We start from the raw sequence: 24848 nt of genomic DNA, 5'->3' as shown, positions 1-24848 counted from the left end.
GCTCAAATGGCTTTTTGTGCAAAAGAATGGAATGAATGGCTAAAAGCTCTTGTGGTCAGCATTTTTCGCTGCAAAGAGCAATTTTAAACTAAACTAACTTTGTCTGCAAGGTATGTGTCGACCTTTGAATGCAGGAACTATTGCAGAAAAAAGTGGCACTCCCCTAGCAGGAATTGAACCAGTAAACTAAGAAAACTGCTTGCTAATTAATATGAGATATTCCACAGAGTTTCAGAAAACATATGGGGTTTTAAGAAAAAAAAAGAGTGTTGCCTTCACTAAAAAGCTGTTTTTCATTTCAGTAGTTGAATCTTGCCTCATTTGAGTTGGAGTTAACAGGTCAATTCGATATATTGAAGATTGTAAGTTTTTTCCTCAGACAGTACGTAGTTTCCTCATTATCTTTGGCAGGAGAGCCTAGAAACTTTACCATTCAGTTCCAATATTCTATGGATAAGTAAGGAAATTGGAGGTCAAATGACAGGCCACAATGGCCAACCAATTGCGTCGGCCTTTGAATGTCAAAACAAGCACAGAAAAATTAGCATTCCCATACCGGGAGTCGAACACGGGCCGCCTGGGTGAGAACCAGGAATCCTAACCGCTAGACCATATGGGAAATGTCGTGCTGTGTAGTCGATGATGTGGAAAAAAAGAACTTTATTTCTATGAGTAAGCAACTTCTGCACGTTTGCAACAGAAGCTTTCCTTGTTAGCACAATAGGTGGCGCGTCAATCTCAAACTCTTAAGGTCATGATTGTGATCCTCACATGTGGCACTTTTCTTTGGAGATTTTGTCTCCATCTTGTCTAGAGAGCCACATTTGTTTCCACTGAGTACCAAAAATCAACAATTATATATTGAGGGGTTTGAGTCCCTTGACACCAAGTAGTTGGAAGTCGAAGGTAAGAATGATTTCCGATATGAGCTCAAATGGCTTTTTGTGCAAAAGAATGGAATGAATGGCTAAAAGCTCTTGTGGTCAGCATTTTTCGCTGCAAAGAGCAATTTTAAACTAAACTAACTTTGTCTGCAAGGTATGTGTCGACCTTTGAATGCAGGAACTATTGCAGAAAAAAGTGGCACTCCCCTAGCAGGAATTGAACCAGTAAACTAAGAAAACTGCTTGCTAATTAATATGAGATATTCCACAGAGTTTCAGAAAACATATGGGGTTTTAAGAAAAAAAAAGAGTGTTGCCTTCACTAAAAAGCTGTTTTTCATTTCAGTAGTTGAATCTTGCCTCATTTGAGTTGGAGTTAACAGGTCAATTCGATATATTGAAGATTGTAAGTTTTTTCCTCAGACAGTACGTAGTTTCCTCATTATCTTTGGCAGGAGAGCCTAGAAACTTTACCATTCAGTTCCAATATTCTATGGATAAGTAAGGAAATTGGAGGTCAAATGACATGCCACAATGGCCAACCAATTGCGTCGGCCTTTGAATGTCAAAACAAGCACAGAAAAATTAGCATACCCATACCGGGAGTTGAACCCGGGCCGCCTGGGTGAGAACCAGGAATCCTAACCGCTAGACCATATGGGAAATGTTGTGCTGTGTAGTCGATGATGTGGAAAAAAAGAACTTTATTTCTATGAGTAAGGAACTTCTGCACGTTTGCAACAGAAGCTTTCCTTGTTAGCACAATAGGTGGCGCGTCAATCTCAAACTCTTAAGGTCATGATTGTGATCCTCACATGTGGCACTTTTCTTTGGAGATTTTGTCTCCATCTTGTCTAGAGAGCCACATTTGTTTCCACTGAGTACCAAAAATCAACAATTATATATTGAGGGGTTTGAGTCCATTTACACCAAGTAGTTGGAAGTCGAAGGTAAGAATGATTTCCGATGTGAGCTCAAATGGCTTTTTGTGCAAAAGAATGGAATGAATGGCTAAAAGCTCTTGTGGTCAGCATTTTTCGCTGCAAAGAGCAATTTTAAACTAAACTAACTTTGTCTGCAAGGTATGTGTCGACCTTTGAATGCAGGAACTATTGCAGAAAAAAGTGGCACTCCCCTAGCAGGAATTGAACCAGTAAACTAAGAAAACTGCTTGCTAATTAATATGAGATATTCCACAGAGTTTCAGAAAACATATGGGGTTTTAAAAAAAAAAAAAAAAAAGAGTGTTGCCTTCACTAAAAAGCTGTTTTTCATTTCAGTAGTTGAATCTTGCCTCATTTGAGTTGGAGTTAACAGGTCAATTAAATATATTGAAGATTGTAAGTTTTTTCCTCAGACAGTACGTGGTTTCCTCATTATCTTTGGCAGGAGAGCCTAGAAACTTTACCATTCAGTTCCAATATTCTATGGATAAGTAAGGAAATTGGAGGTCAAATGACAGGCCACAATGGCCAACCAATTGCGTCGGCCTTTGAATGTCAAAACAAGCACAGAAAAATTAGCATTCCCATTCTGGGAGTCGAACCCGGGCCGCCTGGGTGAGAACCAGGAATCCTAACCGCTAGACCATATGGGAAATATTGTGCTGTGTAGTCGATGATGTGGAAAAAAAGAACTTTATTTCTATGAGTAAGCAACTTCTGCACGTTTGCAACAGAAGCTTTCCTTGTTAGCACAATAGGTGGCGCGTCAATCTCAAACTCTTAAGGTCATGATTGTGATTCTCACATGTGGCACTTTTCTTTGGAGATTTTGTCTCCATCTTGTCTAGAGAGCCACATTTGTTTCCACTGAGTACCAAAAATCAACAATTATATATTGAGGGGTTTGAGTCGCTTGACACCAAGTAGTTGGAAGTCAAAGGTAAGAATGATTTCCGATATGAGCTCAAATGGCTTTTTGTGCAAAAGAATGGAATGAATGGCTAAAAGCTCTTGTGGTCAGCATTTTTCGCTGCAAAGAGCAATTTTAAACTAAACTAACTTTGTCTGCAAGGTATGTGTCGACCTTTGAATGCAGGAACTATTGCAGAAAAAAGTGGCACTCCCCTAGCAGGAATTGAACCAGTAAACTAAGAAAACTGCTTGCTAATTAATATGAGATATTCCACAGAGTTTCAGAAAACATATGGGGTTTTAAGAAAAAAAAAGAGTGTTGCCTTCACTAAAAAGCTGTTTTTCATTTCAGTAGTTGAATCTTGCCTCATTTGAGTTGGAGTTAACAGGTCAATTCGATATATTGAAGATTGTAAGTTTTTTCCTCAGACAGTACGTAGTTTCCTCATTATCTTTGGCAGGAGAGCCTAGAAACTTTACCATTCAGTTCCAATATTCTATGGATAAGTAAGGAAATTGGAGGTCAAATGACAGGCCACAATGGCCAACCAATTGCGTCGGCCTTTGAATGTCAAAACAAGCACAGAAAAATTAGCATTCCCATACCGGGAGTCGAACCCGGGCCGCCTGGGTGAGAACTAGGAAGCCTAACCGCTAGACCATATAGGAAATGTTGTGCTGTGTAGTTGATGATGTGGAAAAAAAGAACTTTATTTCTATGAGTAAGCAACTTCTGCACGTTTGCAACAGAAACTTTCCTTGTTAGCACAATAGGTGGCGCGTCAATCTCAAACTCTTAAGGTCATGATTGTGATCCTCACATGTGGCACTTTTCTTTGGAGATTTTGTCTCCATCTTGTCTAGAGAGCCACATTTGTTTCCACTGAGTACCAAAAATCAACAATTATATATTGAGGGGTTTGAGTCCATTTACACCAAGTAGTTGGAAGTCGAAGGTAAGAATGATTTCCGATATGAGCTCAAATGGCTTTTTGTGCAAAAGAATGGAATGAATGGCTAAAAGCTCTTGTGGTCAGCATTTTTCGCTGCAAAGAGCAATTTTAAACTAAACTAACTTTGTCTGCAAGGTATGTGTCGACCTTTGAATGCAGGAACTATTGCAGAAAAAAGTGGCACTCCCCTAGCAGGAATTGAACCAGTAAACTAAGAAAACTGCTTGCTAATTAATATGAGATATTCCACAGAGTTTCAGAAAACATATGGGGTTTTAAAAAAAAAAAAAAAAAGAGTGTTGCCTTCACTAAAAAGCTGTTTTTCATTTCAGTAGTTGAATCTTGCCTCATTTGAGTTGGAGTTAACAGGTCAATTAAATATATTGAAGATTGTAAGTTTTTTCCTCAGACAGTACGTGGTTTCCTCATTATCTTTGGCAGGAGAGCCTAGAAACTTTACCATTCAGTTCCAATATTCTATGGATAAGTAAGGAAATTGGAGGTCAAATGACAGGCCACAATGGCCAACCAATTGCGTCGGCCTTTGAATGTCAAAACAAGCACAGAAAAATTAGCATTCCCATTCCGGGAGTCGAACCCGGGCCGCCTGGGTGAGAACCAGGAATCCTAACCGCTAGACCATATGGGAAATGTTGTGCTGTGTAGTCGATGATGTGGAAAAAAAGAACTTTATTTCTATGAGTAAGCAACTTCTGCACGTTTGCAACAGAAGCTTTCCTTGTTAGCACAATAGGTGGCGCGTCAATCTCAAACTCTTAAGGTCATGATTGTGATTCTCACATGTGGCACTTTTCTTTGGAGATTTTGTCTCCATCTTGTCTAGAGAGCCACATTTGTTTCCACTGAGTACCAAAAATCAACAATTATATATTGAGGGGTTTGAGTCGCTTGACACCAAGTAGTTGGAAGTCAAAGGTAAGAATGATTTCCGATATGAGCTCAAATGGCTTTTTGTGCAAAAGAATGGAATGAATGGCTAAAAGCTCTTGTGGTCAGCATTTTTCGCTGCAAAGAGCAATTTTAAACTAAACTAACTTTGTCTGCAAGGTATGTGTCGACCTTTGAATGCAGGAACTATTGCAGAAAAAAGTGGCACTCCCCTAGCAGGAATTGAACCAGTAAACTAAGAAAACTGCTTGCTAATTAATATGAGATATTCCACAGAGTTTCAGAAAACATATGGGGTTTTAAGAAAAAAAAAGAGTGTTGCCTTCACTAAAAAGCTGTTTTTCATTTCAGTAGTTGAATCTTGCCTCATTTGAGTTGGAGTTAACAGGTCAATTCGATATATTGAAGATTGTAAGTTTTTTCCTCAGACAGTACGTAGTTTCCTCATTATCTTTGGCAGGAGAGCCTAGAAACTTTACCATTCAGTTCCAATATTCTATGGATAAGTAAGGAAATTGGAGGTCAAATGACAGGCCACAATGGCCAACCAATTGCGTCGGCCTTTGAATGTCAAAACAAGCACAGAAAAATTAGCATTCCCATACCGGGAGTCGAACCCGGGCCGCCTGGGTGAGAACTAGGAAGCCTAACCGCTAGACCATATAGGAAATGTTGTGCTGTGTAGTTGATGATGTGGAAAAAAAGAACTTTATTTCTATGAGTAAGCAACTTCTGCACGTTTGCAACAGAAACTTTCCTTGTTAGCACAATAGGTGGCGCGTCAATCTCAAACTCTTAAGGTCATGATTGTGATCCTCACATGTGGCACTTTTCTTTGGAGATTTTGTCTCCATCTTGTCTAGAGAGCCACATTTGTTTCCACTGAGTACCAAAAATCAACAATTATATATTGAGGGGTTTGAGTCGCTTGACACCAAGTAGTTGGAAGTCAAAGGTAAGAATGATTTCCGATATGAGCTCAAATGGCTTTTTGTGCAAAAGAATGGAATGAATGGCTAAAAGCTCTTGTGGTCAGCATTTTTCGCTGCAAAGAGCAATTTTAAACTAAACTAACTTTGTCTGCAAGGTATGTGTCGACCTTTGAATGCAGGAACTATTGCAGAAAAAAGTGGCACTCCCCTAGCAGGAATTGAACCAGTAAACTAAGAAAACTGCTTGCTAATTAATATGAGATATTCCACAGAGTTTCAGAAAACATATGGGGTTTTAAGAAAAAAAAAGAGTGTTGCCTTCACTAAAAAGCTGTTTTTCAATTCAGTAGTTGAATCTTGCCTCATTTGAGTTGGAGTTAACAGGTCAATTCGATATATTGAAGATTGTAAGTTTTTTCCTCAGACAGTACGTAGTTTCCTCATTATCTTTGGCAGGAGAGCCTAGAAACTTTACCATTCAGTTCCAATATTCTATGGATAAGTAAGGAAATTGGAGGTCAAATGACAGGCCACAATGGCCAACCAATTGCGTCGGCCTTTGAATGTCAAAACAAGCACAGAAAAATTAGCATTCCCATACCGGGAGTCGAAACCGGGCCGCCTGGGTGAGAACCAGGAATCCTAACCGCTAGACCATATGGGAAATGTTGTGCTGTGTAGTCGATGATGTGGAAAAAAAGAACTTTATTTCTATGAGTAAGCAACTTCTGCACGTTTGCAACAGAAGCTTTCCTTGTTAGCACAATAGGTGGCGCGTCAATCTCAAACTCTTAAGGTCATGATTGTGATCCTCACATGTGGCACTTTTCTTTGGAGATTTTGTCTCCATCTTGTCTAGAGAGCCACATTTGTTTCCACTGAGTACCAAAAATCAACAATTATATATTGAGGGGTTTGAGTCCCTTGACACCAAGTAGTTGGAAGTCGAAGGTAAGAATGATTTCCGATATGAGCTCAAATGGCTTTTTGTGCAAAAGAATGGAATGAATGGCTAAAAGCTCTTGTGGTCAGCATTTTTCGCTGCAAAGAGCAATTTTAAACTAAACTAACTTTGTCTGCAAGGTATGTGTCGACCTTTGAATGCAGGAACTATTGCAGAAAAAAGTGGCACTCCCCTAGCAGGAATTGAACCAGTAAACTAAGAAAACTGCTTGCTAATTAATATGAGATATTCCACAGAGTTTCAGAAAACATATGGGGTTTTAAAAAAAAAAAAAAAAAAAGAGTGTTGCCTTCACTAAAAAGCTGCTTTTCATTTCAGTAGTTGAATCTTGCCTCATTTGAGTTGGAGTTAACAGGTCAATTCGATATATTGAAGATTGTAAGTTTTTTCCTCAGACAGTACGTAGTTTCCTCATTATCTTTGGCAGGAGAGCCTAGAAACTTTACCATTCAGTTCCAATATTCTATGGATAAGTAAGGAAATTGGAGGTCAAATGACAGGCCACAATGGCCAACCAATTGCGACGGCCTTTGAATGTCAAAACAAGCACACAGAAATTAGCATTCCCATACCGGGAGTCGAACCCGGGCCACCTGGGTGAGAACCAGGAATCCTAACCGCTAGACCATATGGGAAATGTTGTGCTGTGTAGTCGATGATGTGGAAAAAAAGAACTTTATTTCTATGAGTAAGCAACTTCTGCACGTTTGCAACAGAAGCTTTCCTTGTTAGCACAATAGGTGGCGCGTCAATCTCAAACTCTTAAGGTCATGATTGTGATCCTCACATGTGGCACTTTTCTTTGGAGATTTTGTCTCCATCTTGTCTAGAGAGCCACATTTGCTTCCACTGAGTACCAAAAATCAACAATTATATATTGAGGGGTTTGAGTCCCTTGACACCAAGTAGTTGGAAGTCGAAGGTAAGAATGATTTCCGATATGAGCTCAAATGGCTTTTTGTGCAAAAGAATGGAATGAATGGCTAAAAGCTCTTGTGGTCAGCATTTTTCGCTGCAAAGAGCAATTTTAAACTAAACTAACTTTGTCTGCAAGGTATGTGTCGACCTTTGAATGCAGGAACTATTGCAGAAAAAAGTGGCACTCCCCTAGCAGGAATTGAACCAGTAAACTAAGAAAACTGCTTGCTAATTAATATGAGATATTCCACAGAGTTTCAGAAAACATATGGGGTTTTAAAAAAAAAAAAAAAAGAGTGTTGCCTTCACTAAAAAGCTGTTTTTCATTTCAGTAGTTGAATCTTGCCTCATTTGAGTTGGAGTTAACAGGTCAATTAAATATATTGAAGATTGTAAGTTTTTTCCTCAGACAGTACGTAGTTTCCTCATTATCTTTGGCAGGAGAGCCTAGAAACTTTACCATTCAGTTCCAATATTCTATGGATAAGTAAGGAAATTGGAGGTCAAATGACAGGCCACAATGGCCAACCAATTGCGTCGGCCTTTGAATGTCAAAACAAGCACAGAAAAATTAGCATTCCCATTCCGGGAGTCGAACCCGGGCCGCCTGGGTGAGAACCAGGAATCCTAACCGCTAGACCATATGGGAAATGTTGTGCTGTGTAGTCGATGATGTGGAAAAAAAGAACTTTATTTCTATGAGTAAGCAACTTCTGCACGTTTGCAACAGAAGCTTTCCTTGTTAGCACAATAGGTGGCGCGTCAATCTCAAACTCTTAAGGTCATGATTGTGATTCTCACATGTGGCACTTTTCTTTGGAGATTTTGTCTCCATCTTGTCTAGAGAGCCACATTTGTTTCCACTGAGTACCAAAAATCAACAATTATATATTGAGGGGTTTGAGTCGCTTGACACCAAGTAGTTGGAAGTCAAAGGTAAGAATGATTTCCGATATGAGCTCAAATGGCTTTTTGTGCAAAAGAATGGAATGAATGGCTAAAAGCTCTTGTGGTCAGCATTTTTCGCTGCAAAGAGCAATTTTAAACTAAACTAACTTTGTCTGCAAGGTATGTGTCGACCTTTGAATGCAGGAACTATTGCAGAAAAAAGTGGCACTCCCCTAGCAGGAATTGAACCAGTAAACTAAGAAAACTGCTTGCTAATTAATATGAGATATTCCACAGAGTTTCAGAAAACATATGGGGTTTTAAGAAAAAAAAAGAGTGTTGCCTTCACTAAAAAGCTGTTTTTCATTTCAGTAGTTGAATCTTGCCTCATTTGAGTTGGAGTTAACAGGTCAATTCGATATATTGAAGATTGTAAGTTTTTTCCTCAGACAGTACGTAGTTTCCTCATTATCTTTGGCAGGAGAGCCTAGAAACTTTACCATTCAGTTCCAATATTCTATGGATAAGTAAGGAAATTGGAGGTCAAATGACAGGCCACAATGGCCAACCAATTGCGTCGGCCCTTGAATGTCAAAACAAGCACAGAAAAATTAGCATTCCCATACCGGGAGTCGAACCCGGGCCGCCTGGGTGAGAACCAGGAATCCTAACCGCTAGACCATAAGGGAAATGTTGTGCTGTGTAGTCGATGATGTGGAAAAAAAGAACTTTATTTCTATGAGTAAGCAACTTCTGCACGTTTGCAACAGAAGCTTTCCTTGTTAGCACAATAGGTGGCGCGTCAATCTCAAACTCTTAAGGTCATGATTGTGATCCTCACATGTGGCACTTTTCTTTGGAGATTTTGTCTCCATCTTGTCTAGAGAGCCACATTTGTTTCCACTGAGTACCAAAAATCAACAATTATATATTGAGGGGTTTGAGTCCCTTGACACCAAGTCGTTGGAAGTCGAAGGTAAGAATGATTTCCGATATGAGCTCAAATGGCTTTTTGTGCAAAAGAATGGAATGAATGGCTAAAAGCTCTTGTGGTCAGCATTTTTCGCTGCAAAGAGCATTTTTAAACTAAACTAACTTTGTCTGCAAGGTATGTGTCGACCTTTGAATGCAGGAACTATTGCAGAAAAAAGTGGCACTCCCCTAGCAGGAATTGAACCAGTAAACTAAGAAAACTGCTTGCTAATTAATATGAGATATTCCACAGAGTTTCAGAAAACATATGGGGTTTTAAGAAAAAAAAAGAGTGTTGCCTTCACTAAAAAGCTGTTTTTCATTTCAGTATTTGAATCTTGCCTCATTTGAGTTGGAGTTAACAGGTCAATTCGATATATTGAAGATTGTAAGTTTTTTCCTCAGACAGTACGTAGTTTCCTCATTATCTTTGGCAGGAGAGCCTAGAAACTTTACCATTCAGTTCCAATATTCTATGGATAAGTAAGAAAATTGGAGGTCAAATGACAGGCCACAATGGCCAACCAATTGCGTCGGCCTTTGAATGTCAAAACAAGCACAGAAAAATTAGCATTCCCATACCGGGAGTCGAACCCGGGCCGCCTGGGTGAGAACCAGGAATCCTAACCGCTAGACCATATGGGAAATGTTGTGCTGTGTAGTCGATAATGTGGAAAAAAATAACTTTATTTCTATGAGTAAGCAACCTCTGCACGTTTGCAACAGAAGCTTTCCTTGTTAGCACAATAGGTGGCGCGTCAATCTCAAACTCTTAAGGTCATGATTGTGATCCTCACATGTGGCACTTTTCTTTGGAGATTTTGTCTCCATCTTGTCTAGAGAGCCACATTTGTTTCCACTGAGTACCAAAAATCAACAATTATATATTGAGGGGTTTGAGTCCATTTACACCAAGTAGTTGGAAGTCGAAGGTAAGAATGATTTCCGATATGAGCTCAAATGGCTTTTTGTGCAAAAGAATGGAATGAATGGCTAAAAGCTCTTGTGGTCAGCATTTTTCGCTGCAAAGAGCAATTTTAAACTAAACTAACTTTGTCTGCAAGGTATGTGTCGACCTTTGAATGCAGGAACTATTGCAGAAAAAAGTGGCACTCCCCTAGCAGGAATTGAACCAGTAAACTAAGAAAACTGCTTGCTAATTTATATGAGATATTCCACAGAGTTTCAGAAAACATATGGGGTTTTAAGAAAAAAAAAGAGTGTTGCCTTCACTAAAAAGCTGTTTTTCATTTCAGTAGTTGAATCTTGCCTCATTTGAGTTGGAGTTAACAGGTCAATTCGATATATTGAAGATTGTAAGTTTTTTCCTCAGACAGTACGTAGTTTCCTCATTATCTTTGGCAGGAGAGCCTAGAAACTTTACCATTCAGTTCCAATATTCTATGGATAAGTAAGGAAATTGGAGGTCAAATGACAGGCCACAATGGCCAACCAATTGCGTCGGCCTTTGAATGTCAAACCAAGCACAGAAAAATTAGCATTCCCATACCAGGAGTCGAACCCGGGCCGCCTGGGTGAGAACCAGGAATCCTAACCGCTAGACCATATGGGAAATGTTGTGCTGTGTAGTCGATGATGTGGAAAAAAAGAACTTTATTTCTATGAGTAAGCAACTTCTGCACGTTTGCAACAGAAGCTTTCCTTGTTAGCACAATAGGTGGCGCGTCAATCTCAAACTCTTAAGGTCATGATTGTGATCCTCACATGTGGCACTTTTCTTTGGAGATTTTGTCTCCATCTTGTCTAGAGAGCCACATTTGTTTCCACTGAGTACCAAAAATCAACAATTATATATTGAGGGGTTTGAGTCCCTTGACACCAAGTAGTTGGAAGTCGAAGGTAAGAATGATTTCCGATATGAGCTCAAATGGCTTTTTGTGCAAAAGAATGGAATGAATGGCTAAAAGCTCTTGTGGTCAGCATTTTTCGCTGCAAAGAGCAATTTTAAACTAAACTAACTTTGTCTGCAAGGTATGTGTCGACCTTTGAATGCAGGAACTATTGCAGAAAAAAGTGGCACTCCCCTAGCAGGAATTGAACCAGTAAACTAAGAAAACTGCTTGCTAATTAATATGAGATATTCCACAGAGTTTCAGAAAACATATGGGGTTTTAAGAAAAAAAAAAAAAAAGAGTGTTGCCTTCACTAAAAAGCTGTTTTTCATTTCAGTAGTTGAATCTTGCCTCATTTGAGCTGGAGTTAACAGGTCAATTCGATACATTGAAGATTGTAAGTTTTTTCCTCAGACAGTACGTAGTTTCCTCATTATCTTTGGCAGGAGAGCCTAGAAACTTTACCATTCAGTTCCAATATTCTATGGATAAGTAAGGAAATTGGAGGTCAAATGACAGGCCACAATGGCCAACCAATTGCGTCGGCCTTTGAATGTCAAAACAAGCACAGAAAAATTAGCATTCCCATACCGGGAGTCGAACCCGGGCCGCCTGGGTGAGAACCAGGAATCCTAACCGCTAGACCATATGGGAAATGTTGTGCTGTGTAGTCGATGATGTGGAAAAAAATAACTTTATTTCTATGAGTAAGCAACCTCTGCACGTTTGCAACAGAAGCTTTCCTTGTTAGCACAATAGGTGGCGCGTCAATCTCAAACTCTTAAGGTCATGATTGTGATCCTCACATGTGGCACTTTTCTTTGGAGATTTTGTCTCCATCTTGTCTAGAGAGCCACATTTGTTTCCACTGAGTACCAAAAATCAACAATTATATATTGAGGGGTTTGAGTCCATTTACACCAAGTAGTTGGAAGTCGAAGGTAAGAATGATTTCCGATATGAGCTCAAATGGCTTTTTGTGCAAAAGAATGGAATGAATGGCTAAAAGCTCTTGTGGTCAGCATTTTTCGCTGCAAAGAGCAATTTTAAACTAAACTAACTTTGTCTGCAAGGTATGTGTCGACCTTTGAATGCAGGAACTATTGCAGAAAAAAGTGGCACTCCCCTAGCAGGAATTGAACCAGTAAACTAAGAAAACTGCTTGCTAATTAATATGAGATATTCCACAGAGTTTCAGAAAACATATGGGGTTTTAAGAAAAAAAAAGAGTGTTGCCTTCACTAAAAAGCTGTTTTTCATTTCAGTAGTTGAATCTTGCCTCATTTGAGTTGGAGTTAACAGGTCAATTCGATATATTGAAGATTGTAAGTTTTTTCCTCAGACAGTACGTAGTTTCCTCATTATCTTTGGCAGGAGAGCCTAGAAACTTTACCATTCAGTTCCAATATTCTATGGATAAGTAAGGAAATTGGAGGTCAAATGACAGGCCACAATGGCCAACCAATTGCGTCGGCCTTTGAATGTCAAAACAAGCACAGAAAAATTAGCATTCCCATACCAGGAGTCGAACCTGGGCCGCCTGGGTGAGAACCAGGAATCCTAATCGCTAGACCATATGGGAAATGTTGTGCTGTGTAGTCGATGATGTGGAAAAAAAGAACTTTATTTCTATGAGTAAGCAACTTCTGCACGTTTGCAACAGAAGCTTTCCTTGTTAGCACAATAGGTGGCGCGTCAATCTCAAACTCTTAAGGTCATGATTGTGATCCTCACATGTGGCACTTTTCTTTGGAGATTTTGTCTCCATCTTGTCTAGAGAGCCACATTTGTTTCCACTGAGTACTCAAAATCAACAATTATATATTGAGGGGTTTGAGTCCCTTGACACCAAGTAGTTGGAAGTCGAAGGTAAGAATGATTTCCGATATGAGCTCAAATGGCTTTTTGTGCAAAAGAATGGAATGAATGGCTAAAAGCTCTTGTGGTCAGCATTTTTCGCTGCAAAGAGCAATTTTAAACTAAACTAACTTTGTCTGCAAGGTATGTGTCGACCTTTGAATGCAGGAACTATTGCAGAAAAAAGTGGCACTCCCCTAGCAGGAATTGAACCAGTAAACTAAGAAAACTGCTTGCTAATTAATATGAGATATTCCACAGAGTTTCAGAAAACATATGGGGTTTTAAGAAAAAAAAAAAAAAAGAGTGTTGCCTTCACTAAAAAGCTGTTTTTCATTTCAGTAGTTGAATCTTGCCTCATTTGAGCTGGAGTTAACAGGTCAATTCGATACATTGAAGATTGTAAGTTTTTTCCTCAGACGGTATTTAGTTTCCTCATTATCTTTGGCAGGAGAGCCTAGAAACTTTACCATTCAGTTCCAATATTCTATGGATAAGTAAGGAAATTGGAGGTCAAATGACAGGCCACAATGGCCAACCAATTGCGTCGGCCTTTGAATGTCAAAACAAGCACAGAAAAATTAGCATTCCCATACCGGGAGTCGAACCCGGGCCGCCTGGGTGAGAACCAGAAATCCTAACTGTTAGACCATATGGGAAATGTTGTGCTGTGTAGTCGATGATGTGGAAAAAAAGAACTTTATTTCTATGAGTAAGCAACTTCTGCACGTTTGCAACAGAAGCTTTCCTTGTTAGCACAATAGGTGGCGCGTCAATCTCAAACTCTTAAGGTCATGATTGTGATTCTCACATGTGGCACTTTTCTTTGGAGATTTTGTCTCCATCTTGTCTAGAGAGCCACATTTGTTTCCACTGAGTACCAAAAATCAACAATTATATATTGAGGGGTTTGAGTCCCTTGACACCAAGTAGTTGGAAGTCGAAGGTAAGAATGATTTCCGATATGAGCTCAAATGGCTTTTTGTGCAAAAGAATGGAATGAATGGCTAAAAGCTCTTGTGGTCAGCATTTTTCGCTACAAAGAGCAATTTTAAACTAAACTAACTTTGTCTGCAAGGTATGTGTCGACCTTTGAATGCAGGAACTATTGCAGAAAAAAGTGGCACTCCCCTAGCAGGAATTGAACCAGTAAACTAAGAAAACTGCTTGCTAATTAATATGAGATATTCCACAGAGTTTCAGAAAACATTGGGGTTTTAAAAACAAAAAAAAGAAAAAAAGACTGTTGCCTTCACTAAAAAGCTGTTTTTCATTTCAGTAGTTGAATCTTGCCTCATTTGAGTTGGAGTTAACAGGTCAATTCGATATATTGAAGATTGTAAGTTTTTTCCTCAGACAGTACGTAGTTTCCTCATTATCTTTGGCAGGAGAGCCTAGAAACTTTACCATTCAGTTCCAATATTCTATGGATAAGTAAGGAAATTGGAGGTCAAATGACAGGCCACAATGGCCAACCAATTGCGTCGGCCTTTGAATGTCAAAACAAGCACAGAAAAAGTAGCATTCCCATACCGGGAGTCGAACCTGGGCCGCCTGGGTGAGAACCAGGAATCCTAACCGCTAGACCATATGGGAAATGTTGTGCTGTGTAGTCGATGATGTGGAAAAAAAGAACTTTATTTCTATGAGTAAGCAACTTCTGCACGTTTGCAACAGAAGCTTTCCTTGTTAGCACAATAGGTGGCGCGTCAATCTCAAACTCTTAAGGTCATGATTGTGATCCTCACATGTGGCACTTTTCTTTGGAGATTTTGTCTCCATCTTGTCTAGAGAGCCACATTTGTTTCCACTGAGTACCAAAAATCAACAATTATATATTGAGGGGTTTGAGTCCATTTACACCAAGTAGTTGGAAGTCGAAGGTAAGAATGATTTCCGATATGAGCTCAAATGGCTTTTTGTGCAAAAGAATGGAATGAATGGCTAAAAGCTCTTGTGGTCAGCATTTTTCGCTGCAAAGAGCAATTTTAAACTAAACTAACTTTGTCTGCAAGGTATGTGTCGACCTTTGAATGCAGGAACTATTGCAGAAAAAAGTGGCACTCCCCTAGCAGGAATTGAACCAGTAAACTAAGAAAACTGCTTGCTAATTAATATGAGATATTCCACAGAGTTTCAGAAAACATATGGGGTTTTAAGAAAAAAAAAGAGTGTTGCCTTCACTAAAAAGCTGTTTTTCATTTCAGTAGTTGAATCTTGCCTCATTTGAGTTGGAGTTAACAGGTCAATTCGATATATTGAAGATTGTAAGTTTTTTCCTCAGACAGTACGTAGTTTCCTCATTATCTTTGGCAGGAGAGCCTAGAAACTTTACCATTCAGTTCCAATATTCTATGGATAAGTAAGGAAATTGGAGGTCAAATGACAGGCCACAATGGCCAACCAATTGCGTCGGCCTTTGAATGTCAAAACAAGCACAGAAAAATTAGCATTCCCATACCGGGAGTCGAACCCGGGCCGCCTGGGTGAGAACCAGGAATCCTAACCGCTAGACCATATGGGAAATGTTGTGCTGTGTAGTCGATGATGTGGAAAAAAAGAACTTTATTTCTATGAGTAAGCAACTTCTGCACGTTTGCAACAGAAGCTTTCCTTGTTAGCACAATAGGTGGCGCGTCAATCTCAAACTCTTAAGGTCATGATTGTGATCCTCACATGTGGCACTTTTCTTTGGAGATTTTGTCTCCATCTTGTCTAGAGAGCCACATTTGTTTCCACTGAGTACCAAAAATCAACAATTATATATTGAGGAGTTTGAGTCCCTTGACACCAAGTAGTTGGAAGTCGAAGGTAAGAATGATTTCCGATATGAGCTCAAATGGCTTTTTGTGCAAAAGAATGGAATGAATAGCTAAAAGCTCTTGTGGTCAGCATTTTTCGCTGCAAAGAGCAATTTTAAACTAAACTAACTTTGTCTGCAAGGTATGTGTCGACCTTTGAATGCAGGAACTATTGCAGAAAAAAGTGGCACTCCCCTAGCAGGAATTGAACCAGTAACCTAAGAAAACTGCTTGCTAATTAATATGAGATATTCCACAGAGTTTCAGAAAACATATGGGGTTTTAAGAAAAAAAAATAAAAAAAAAAAAAAAGAGTGTTGCCTTCACTAAAAAGCTGTTTTTCATTTCAGTAGTTGAATCTTGCCTCATTTGAGCTGGAGTTAACAGGTCAATTCGATATATTGAAGATTGTAAGTTTTTTCCTCAGACGGTATGTAGTTTCCTCATTATCTTTGGCAGGAGAGCCTAGAAACTTTACCATTCAGTTCCAATATTCTATGGATAAGTAAGGAAATTGGAGGTCAAATGACAGGCCACAATGGCCAACCAATTGCGTCGGCCTTTGAATGTCAAAACAAGCACAGAAAAATTAGCATTCCCATACCGGGAGTCGAACCCGGGCCGCCTGGGTGAGAACCAGGAATCCTAACCGCTAGACCATATGGGAAATGTTGTGCTGTGTAGTCGATGATGTGGAAAAAAAGAACTTTATTTCTATGAGTAAGCAACTTCTGCACGTTTGCAACAGAAGCTTTCCTTGTTAGCACAATAGGTGGCGCGTCAATCTCAAACTCTTAAGGTCATGATTGTGATCCTCACATGTGGCACTTTTCTTTGGAGATTTTGTCTCCATCTTGTCTAGAGAGCCACATTTGTTTCCACTGAGTACCAAAAATCAACAATTATATATTGAGGAGTTTGAGTCCCTTGACACCAAGTAGTTGGAAGTCGAAGGTAAGAATGATTTCCGATATGAGCTCAAATGGCTTTTTGTGCAAAAGAATGGAATGAATAGCTAAAAGCTCTTGTGGTCAGCATTTTTCGCTGCAAAGAGCAATTTTAAACTAAACTAACTTTGTCTGCAAGGTATGTGTCGACCTTTGAATGCAGGAACTATTGCAGAAAAAAGTGGCACTCCCCTAGCAGGAATTGAACCAGTAACCTAAGAAAACTGCTTGCTAATTAATATGAGATATTCCACAGAGTTTCAGAAAACATATGGGGTTTTAAGAAAAAAAAAAAAAAAAAAAAAAAAAGAGTGTTGCCTTCACTAAAAAGCTGTTTTTCATTTCAGTAGTTGAATCTTGCATCATTTGAGCTGGAGTTAACAGGTCAATTCGATATATTGAAGATTGTAAGTTTTTTCCTCAGACGGTATGTAGTTTCCTCATTATCTTTGGCAGGAGAGCCTAGAAACTTTACCATTCAGTTCCAATATTCTATGGATAAGTAAGGAAATTGGAGGTCAAATGACAGGCCACAATGGCCAACCAATTGCGTCGGCCTTTGAATGTCAAAACAAGCACAGAAAAATTAGCATTCCCATACCGGGAGTCGAACCCGGGCCACCTGAGTGAGAACCAGGAATCCTAACCGCTAGACCATATGGGAAATGTTGTGCTGTGTAGTCGATGATGTGGAAAAAAAGAACTTTATTTCTATGAGTAAGCAACTTCTGCACGTTTGCAACAGAAGCGTTCCTTGTTAGCACAATAGGTGGCGCGTCAATCTCAAACTCTTAAGGTCATGATTGTGATCCTCACATGTGGCACTTTTCTTTGGAGATTTTGTCTCCATCTTGTCTAGAGAGCCACATTTGTTTCCACTGAGTACCAAAAATCAACAATTATATATTGAGGGGTTTGAGTCCATTTACACCAAGTAGTTGGAAGTCGAAGGTAAGAATGATTTCCGATATGAGCTCAAATGGCTTTTTGTGCAAAAGAATGGAATGAATGGCTAAAAGCTCTTGTGGTCAGCATTTTTCGCTGCAAAGAGCAATTTTAAACTAAACTAACTTTGTCTGCAAGGTATGTGTCGACCTTTGAATGCAGGAACTATTGCAGAAAAAAGTGGCACTCCCCTAGCAGGAATTGAACCAGTAAACTAAGAAAACTGCTTGCTAATAATATGAGATATTCCACAGAGTTTCAGAAAACATATGGGGTTTTAAAAAAAAAAAAAAAAAAAGAGTGTTGCCTTCACTAAAAAGCTGTTTTTCATTTCAGTAGTTGAATCTTGCCTCATTTGAGTTGGAGTTCACAGGTCAATTCGATATATTGAAGATTGTAAGTTTTTTCCTCAGACTGTACGTAGTTTCCTCATTATCTTTGGCAGGAGAGCCTAGAAACTTTACCATTCAGTTCCAATATTCTATGGATAAGTAAGGAAATTGGAGGTCAAATGACAGGCCACAATGGCCAACCAATTGCGTCGGCCTTTGAATGTCAAAACAAGCACAGAAAAATTAGCATTCCCATACCGGGAGTCGAACCCGGGCCACCTGAGTGAGAACCAGGAATCCTAACCGCTAGACCATATGGGAAATGTTGTGCTGTGTAGTCGATGATGTGGAAAAAAAGAACTTTATTTCTATGAGTAAGCAACTTCTGCACGTTTGCAACAGAAGCTTTCCTTGTTAGCACAATAGGTGGCGCGTCAATCTCAAACTCTTAAGGTCATGATTGTGATCCTCACATGTGGCACTTTTCTTTGGAGATTTTGTCTCCATCTTGTCTAGAGAGCCACATTTGTTTCCACTGAGTACCAAAAATCAACAATTATATATTGAGTGGTTTGAGTCCATTTACACCAAGTAGTTGGAAGTCGAAGGTAAGAATGATTTCCGATATGAGCTCAAATGGCTTTTTGTGCAAAAGAATGGAATGAATGGCTAAAAGCTCTTGTGGTCAGCATTTTTCGCTGCAAAGAGCAACTTTAAACTAAACTAACTTTGTCTGCAAGGTATGTGTCGACCTTTGAATGCAGGAACTATTGCAGAAAAAAGTGGCACTCCCCTAGCAGGAATTGAACCAGTAAACTAAGAAAACTGCTTGCTAATTAATATGAGATATTCCACAGAGTTTCAGAAAACATATGGGGTTTTAAAAAAAAAAAAAAAAAAAAAAAGAGTGTGGCCTTCACTAAAAAGCTGTTTTTCATTTCAGTAGTTGAATCTTGCCTCATTTGAGTTGGAGTTAACAGGTCAATTCGATATATTGAAGATTGTAAGTTTTTTCCTCAGACTGTACGTAGTTTCCTCATTATCTTTGGCAGAAGAGCCTAGAAACTTTACCATTCAGTTCCAATATTCTATGGATAAGTAAGGAAATTGGAGGTCAAATGACAGGCCACAATGGCCAACCAATTTCGTCGGCCTTTGAATGTCAAAACAAGCACAGAAAAATTAGCATTCCCATAACGGGAGTCAAACCCGGGCCGCCTGGGTGAGAACCAGGAATCCTAACCGCTAGACCATATGGGAAATGTTGCGCTGTGTAGTCGATGATGTAGAAAAAAAGAACTTTATTTCTATGAGTAAGCAACTTCTGCACGTTTGCAACAGAAGCTTTCCTTGTTAGCACAATAGGTGGCGTGTCAATCTCAAACTCTTAAGGTCATGATTGTGATCCTCACATGTGGCACTTTTCTTTGGAGATTTTGTCTCCATCTTGTCTAGAGAGCCACATTTGTTTCCACTGAGTACCAAAAATCAACAATTATATATTGAGGGGTTTGAGTCCATTTACACCAAGTAGTTGGAAGTCGAAGGTAAGAATGATTTCCGATATGAGCTCAAATTGCTTTTTGTGCAAAAGAATGGAATGAATGGCTAAAAGCTCTTGTGGTCAGCATTTTTCGCTGCAAAGAGCAACTTTAAACTAAACTAACTTTGTCTGCAAGGTATGTGTCGACCTTTGAATGCAGGAACTATTGCAGAAAAAAGTGGCACTCCCCTAGCAGGAATTGAACCAGTAAACTAAGAAAACTGCTTGCTAATTAATATGAGATATTCCACAGAGTTTCAGAAAACATATGGGGTTTTAAAAAAAAAAAAAAAAAAAAAAAAGAGTGTTGCCTTCACTAAAAAGCTGTTTTTCATTTCAGTAGTTGAATCTTGCCTCATTTGAGTTGGAGTTAACAGGTCAATTCGATATATTGAAGATAGTAAGTTTTTTCCTCAGACTGTACGTAGTTTCCTCATTATCTTTGGCAGGAGAGCCTAGAAACTTTACCATTCAGTTCCAATATTCTATGGATAAGTAAGGAAATTGGAGGTCAAATGACAGGCCACAATGGCCAACCAATTGCGTCGGCCTTTGAATGTCAAAACAAGCACAGAAAAATTAGCATTCCCATACCGGGAGTCGAACCCGGGCCACCTGGGTGAGAACCAGGATTCCTAACCGCTAGACCATATGGGAAATGTTGTGCTGTGTAGTCGATGATGTGGAAAAAAAGAACTTTATTTCTATGAGTAAGCAACTTCTGCACGTTTGCAACAGAAGCTTTCCTTGTTAGCACAATAGGTGGCGCGTCAATCTCAAAACTCTTAAGGTCATGATTGTGATCCTCACATGTGGCACTTTTCTTTGGAGATTTTGTCTCCATCTTGTCTAGAGAGCCACATTTGTTTCCACTGAGTACCAAAAATCAACAATTATATATTGAGGGGTTTGAGTCCATTTACACCAAGTAGTTGGAAGTCGAAGGTAAGAATGTTTTCCGATATGAGCTCAAATGGCTTTTTGTGCAAAAGAATGGAATGAATGGCTAAAAGCTCTTCTGGTCAGCATTTTTCGCTGCAAAGAGCAATTTTAAACTAAACTAACTTTGTCTGCAAGGTATGTGTCGACCTTTGAATGCAGGAACTATTGCAGAAAAAAGTGGCACTCCCCTAGCAGGAATTGAACCAGTAAACTAAGAAAACTGCTTGCTAATTAATATGAGATATTCCACAGAGTTTCAGAAAACATATGGGGTTTTAAAAAAAAAAAAAAAAATTAAAAAAAAAAAAAAAGAGTGTTGCCTTCACTAAAAAGCTGTTTTTCATTTCAGTAGTTGAATCTTGCCTCATTTGAGTTGGAGTTAACTGGTCAATTCGATATATTGAAGATTGTAAGTTTTTTCCTCAGACAGTACGTAGTTTCCTCATTATCTTTGGCAGGAGAGCCTAGAAACTTTTCCATTCAGTTCCAATATTCTATGGATAAGTAAGGAAATTGGAGGTCAAATGACAGGCCACAATGGCCAACCAATTGCGTCGGCCTTTGAATGTCAAAACAAGCACAGAAAAATTAGCATTCCCATACCGGGAGTCGAACCCGGGCCGCCTGGGTGAGAATCAGAAATCCTAACCGCTAGACCATATGGGAAATGTTGTGCTGTGTAGTCGATGATGTGGAAAAAAAGAACTTTATTTCTATGAGTAAGCAACTTCTGCACGTTTGCAACAGAAGCTTTCCTTGTTAGCACAATAGGTGGCGCGTCAATCTCAAACTCTTAAGGTCATGATTGTGATCCTCACATGTGGCACTTTTCTTTGGAGATTTTGTCTCCATCTTGTCTAGAGAGCCACATTTGTTTCCACTGAGTACCAAAAATCAACAATTATATATTGAGGGGTTTGAGTCCCTTGACACCAAGTAGTTGGAAGTCGAAGGTAAGAATGATTTCCGATATGAGCTCAAATGGCTTTTTGTGCAAAAGAATGGAATGAATGGCTAAAAGCTCTTGTGGTCAGCATTTTTCGCTGCAAAGAGCAATTTTAAACTAAACTAACTTTGTCTGCAAGGTATGTGTCGACCTTTGAATGCAGGAACTATTGCAGAAAAAAGTGGCACTCCCCTAGCAGGAATTGAACCAGTAAACTAAGAAAACTGCTTGCTAATTAATATGAGATATTCCACAGAGTTTCAGAAAACATATGGGGTTTTAAAAAAAAAAAAAAAAAAAAAAAGAGTGTTGCCTTCGCTAAAAAGCTGTTTTTCATTTCAGTAGTTGAATCTTGCCTCATTTGAGTTGGAGTTAACAGGTCAATTCGATATATTGAAGATTGTAAGTTTTTTCCTCAGACAGTACGTAGTTTCCTCATTATCTTTGGCAGGAGAGCCTAGAAACTTTACCATTCAGTTCCAATATTCTATGGATAAGTAAGGAAATTGGAGGTCAAATGACAGGCCACAATGGCCAACCAATTGCGTCGGCCTTTGAATGTCAAAACAAGCACAGAAAAATTAGCATTCCCATACCGGGAGTCGAACCCGGGCCGCCTGGGTGAGAACCAGGAATCCTAACCGCTAGACCATATGGGAAATGTTGTGCTGTGTTGTCGATGATGTGGAAAAAAAGAACTTTATTTCTATGAGTAAGCAACTTCTGCACGTTTGCAACAGAAGCGTTCCTTGTTAGCACAATAGGTGGCGCGTCAATCTCAAACTCTTAAGGTCATGATTGTGATCCTCACATGTGGCACTTTTCTTTGGAGATTTTGTCTCCATCTTGTCTAGAGAGCCACATTTGTTTCCACTGAGTACCAAAAATCAACAATTATATATTGAGGGGTTTGAGTCCATTTACACCAAGTAGTTGGAAGTCGAAGGTAAGAATGATTTCCGATATGAGCTCAAATGGCTTTTTGTGCAAAAGAATGGAATGAATGGCTAAAAGCTCTTGTGGTCAGCATTTTTCGCTGCAAAGAGCAATTTTAAACTAAACTAACTTTGTCTGCAAGGTATGTGTCGACCTTTGAATGCAGGAACTATTGCAGAAAAAAGTGGCACTCCCCTAGCAGGAATTGAACCAGTAAACTAAGAAAACTGCTTGCTAATAATATGAGATATTCCACAGAGTTTCAGAAAACATATGGGGTTTTAAAAAAAAAAAAAAAAAAAGAGTGTTGCCTTCACTAAAAAGCTGTTTTTCATTTCAGTAGTTGAATCTTGCCTCATTTGAGTTGGAGTTAACAGGTCAATTCGATATATTGAAGATAGTAAGTTTTTTCCTCAGACTGTACGTAGTTTCCTCATTATCTTTGGCAGGAGAGCCTAGAAACTTTACCATTCAGTTCCAATATTCTATGGATAAGTAAGGAAATTGGAGGTCAAATGACAGGCCACAATGGCCAACCAATTGCGTCGGCCTTTGAATGTCAAAACAAGCACAGAAAAATTAGCATTCCCATACCGGGAGTCGAACCCGGGCCACCTGGGTGAGAACCAGGATTCCTAACCGCTAGACCATATGGGAAATGTTGTGCTGTGTAGTCGATGATGTGGAAAAAAAGAACTTTATTTCTATGAGTAAGCAACTTCTGCACGTTTGCAACAGAAGCTTTCCTTGTTAGCACAATAGGTGGCGCGTCAATCTCAAAACTCTTAAGGTCATGATTGTGATCCTCACATGTGGCACTTTTCTTTGGAGATTTTGTCTCCATCTTGTCTAGAGAGCCACATTTGTTTCCACTGAGTACCAAAAATCAACAATTATATATTGAGGGGTTTGAGTCCATTTACACCAAGTAGTTGGAAGTCGAAGGTAAGAATGTTTTCCGATATGAGCTCAAATGGCTTTTTGTGCAAAAGAATGGAATGAATGGCTAAAAGCTCTTCTGGTCAGCATTTTTCGCTGCAAAGAGCAATTTTAAACTAAACTAACTTTGTCTGCAAGGTATGTGTCGACCTTTGAATGCAGGAACTATTGCAGAAAAAAGTGGCACTCCCCTAGCAGGAATTGAACCAGTAAACTAAGAAAACTGCTTGCTAATTAATATGAGATATTCCACAGAGTTTCAGAAAACATATGGGGTTTTAAAAAAAAAAAAAAAATTAAAAAAAAAAAAAAAGAGTGTTGCCTTCACTAAAAAGCTGTTTTTCATTTCAGTAGTTGAATCTTGCCTCATTTGAGTTGGAGTTAACTGGTCAATTCGATATATTGAAGATTGTAAGTTTTTTCCTCAGACAGTACGTAGTTTCCTCATTATCTTTGGCAGGAGAGCCTAGAAACTTTTCCATTCAGTTCCAATATTCTATGGATAAGTAAGGAAATTGGAGGTCAAATGACAGGCCACAATGGCCAACCAATTGCGTCGGCCTTTGAATGTCAAAACAAGCACAGAAAAATTAGCATTCCCATACCGGGAGTCGAACCCGGGCCGCCTGGGTGAGAATCAGAAATCCTAACCGCTAGACCATATGGGAAATGTTGTGCTGTGTAGTCGATGATGTGGAAAAAAAGAACTTTATTTCTATGAGTAAGCAACTTCTGCACGTTTGCAACAGAAGCTTTCCTTGTTAGCACAATAGGTGGCGCGTCAATCTCAAACTCTTAAGGTCATGATTGTGATCCTCACATGTGGCACTTTTCTTTGGAGATTTTGTCTCCATCTTGTCTAGAGAGCCACATTTGTTTCCACTGAGTACCAAAAATCAACAATTATATATTGAGGGGTTTGAGTCCCTTGACACCAAGTAGTTGGAAGTCGAAGGTAAGAATGATTTCCGATATGAGCTCAAATGGCTTTTTGTGCAAAAGAATGGAATGAATGGCTAAAAGCTCTTGTGGTCAGCATTTTTCGCTGCAAAGAGCAATTTTAAACTAAACTAACTTTGTCTGCAAGGTATGTGTCGACCTTTGAATGCAGGAACTATTGCAGAAAAAAGTGGCACTCCCCTAGCAGGAATTGAACCAGTAAACTAAGAAAACTGCTTGCTAATTAATATGAGATATTCCACAGAGTTTCAGAAAACATATGGGGTTTTAAAAAAAAAAAAAAAAAAAAAAGAGTGTTGCCTTCGCTAAAAAGCTGTTTTTCATTTCAGTAGTTGAATCTTGCCTCATTTGAGTTGGAGTTAACAGGTCAATTCGATATATTGAAGATTGTAAGTTTTTTCCTCAGACAGTACGTAGTTTCCTCATTATCTTTGGCAGGAGAGCCTAGAAACTTTACCATTCAGTTCCAATATTCTATGGATAAGTAAGGAAATTGGAGGTCAAATGACAGGCCACAATGGCCAACCAATTGCGTCGGCCTTTGAATGTCAAAACAAGCACAGAAAAATTA

General features: G+C 39.2%; 6 non-coding genes across 6 annotated transcripts; all 6 read right to left on the bottom strand.

Annotated features, from left to right (window-relative positions):
- Positions 1 to 7061: 7061 nt before the first annotated feature.
- TRNAE-CUC (transfer RNA glutamic acid (anticodon CUC)) lies at positions 7062 to 7133 on the bottom strand. The gene has a single exon. It is a non-coding gene; the product is annotated as a tRNA-Glu (tRNA).
- Positions 7134 to 9849: 2716 nt separating this feature from the next.
- On the bottom strand, positions 9850 to 9921 carry TRNAE-CUC (transfer RNA glutamic acid (anticodon CUC)). Its single transcript has one exon. It is a non-coding gene; the product is annotated as a tRNA-Glu (tRNA).
- A 1790-nt stretch (positions 9922 to 11711) lies between these two features.
- Positions 11712 to 11783, bottom strand: TRNAE-CUC (transfer RNA glutamic acid (anticodon CUC)). Its single transcript has one exon. It is a non-coding gene; the product is annotated as a tRNA-Glu (tRNA).
- Positions 11784 to 15438: 3655 nt separating this feature from the next.
- TRNAE-CUC (transfer RNA glutamic acid (anticodon CUC)) lies at positions 15439 to 15510 on the bottom strand. Its single transcript has one exon. It is a non-coding gene; the product is annotated as a tRNA-Glu (tRNA).
- An 872-nt stretch (positions 15511 to 16382) lies between these two features.
- Positions 16383 to 16454, bottom strand: TRNAE-CUC (transfer RNA glutamic acid (anticodon CUC)). The gene has a single exon. It is a non-coding gene; the product is annotated as a tRNA-Glu (tRNA).
- A 5575-nt stretch (positions 16455 to 22029) lies between these two features.
- TRNAE-CUC (transfer RNA glutamic acid (anticodon CUC)) lies at positions 22030 to 22101 on the bottom strand. The gene has a single exon. It is a non-coding gene; the product is annotated as a tRNA-Glu (tRNA).
- Between the last annotated feature and the right edge of the window lie 2747 nt (positions 22102 to 24848).

This window comes from Anomaloglossus baeobatrachus, chromosome 4, assembly GCF_048569485.1.
Source record: "Anomaloglossus baeobatrachus isolate aAnoBae1 chromosome 4, aAnoBae1.hap1, whole genome shotgun sequence".
Taxonomy (NCBI): Eukaryota; Metazoa; Chordata; class Amphibia; order Anura; family Aromobatidae; genus Anomaloglossus; species Anomaloglossus baeobatrachus.
This window is presented reverse-complemented; position numbering and strand designations above follow the sequence as displayed.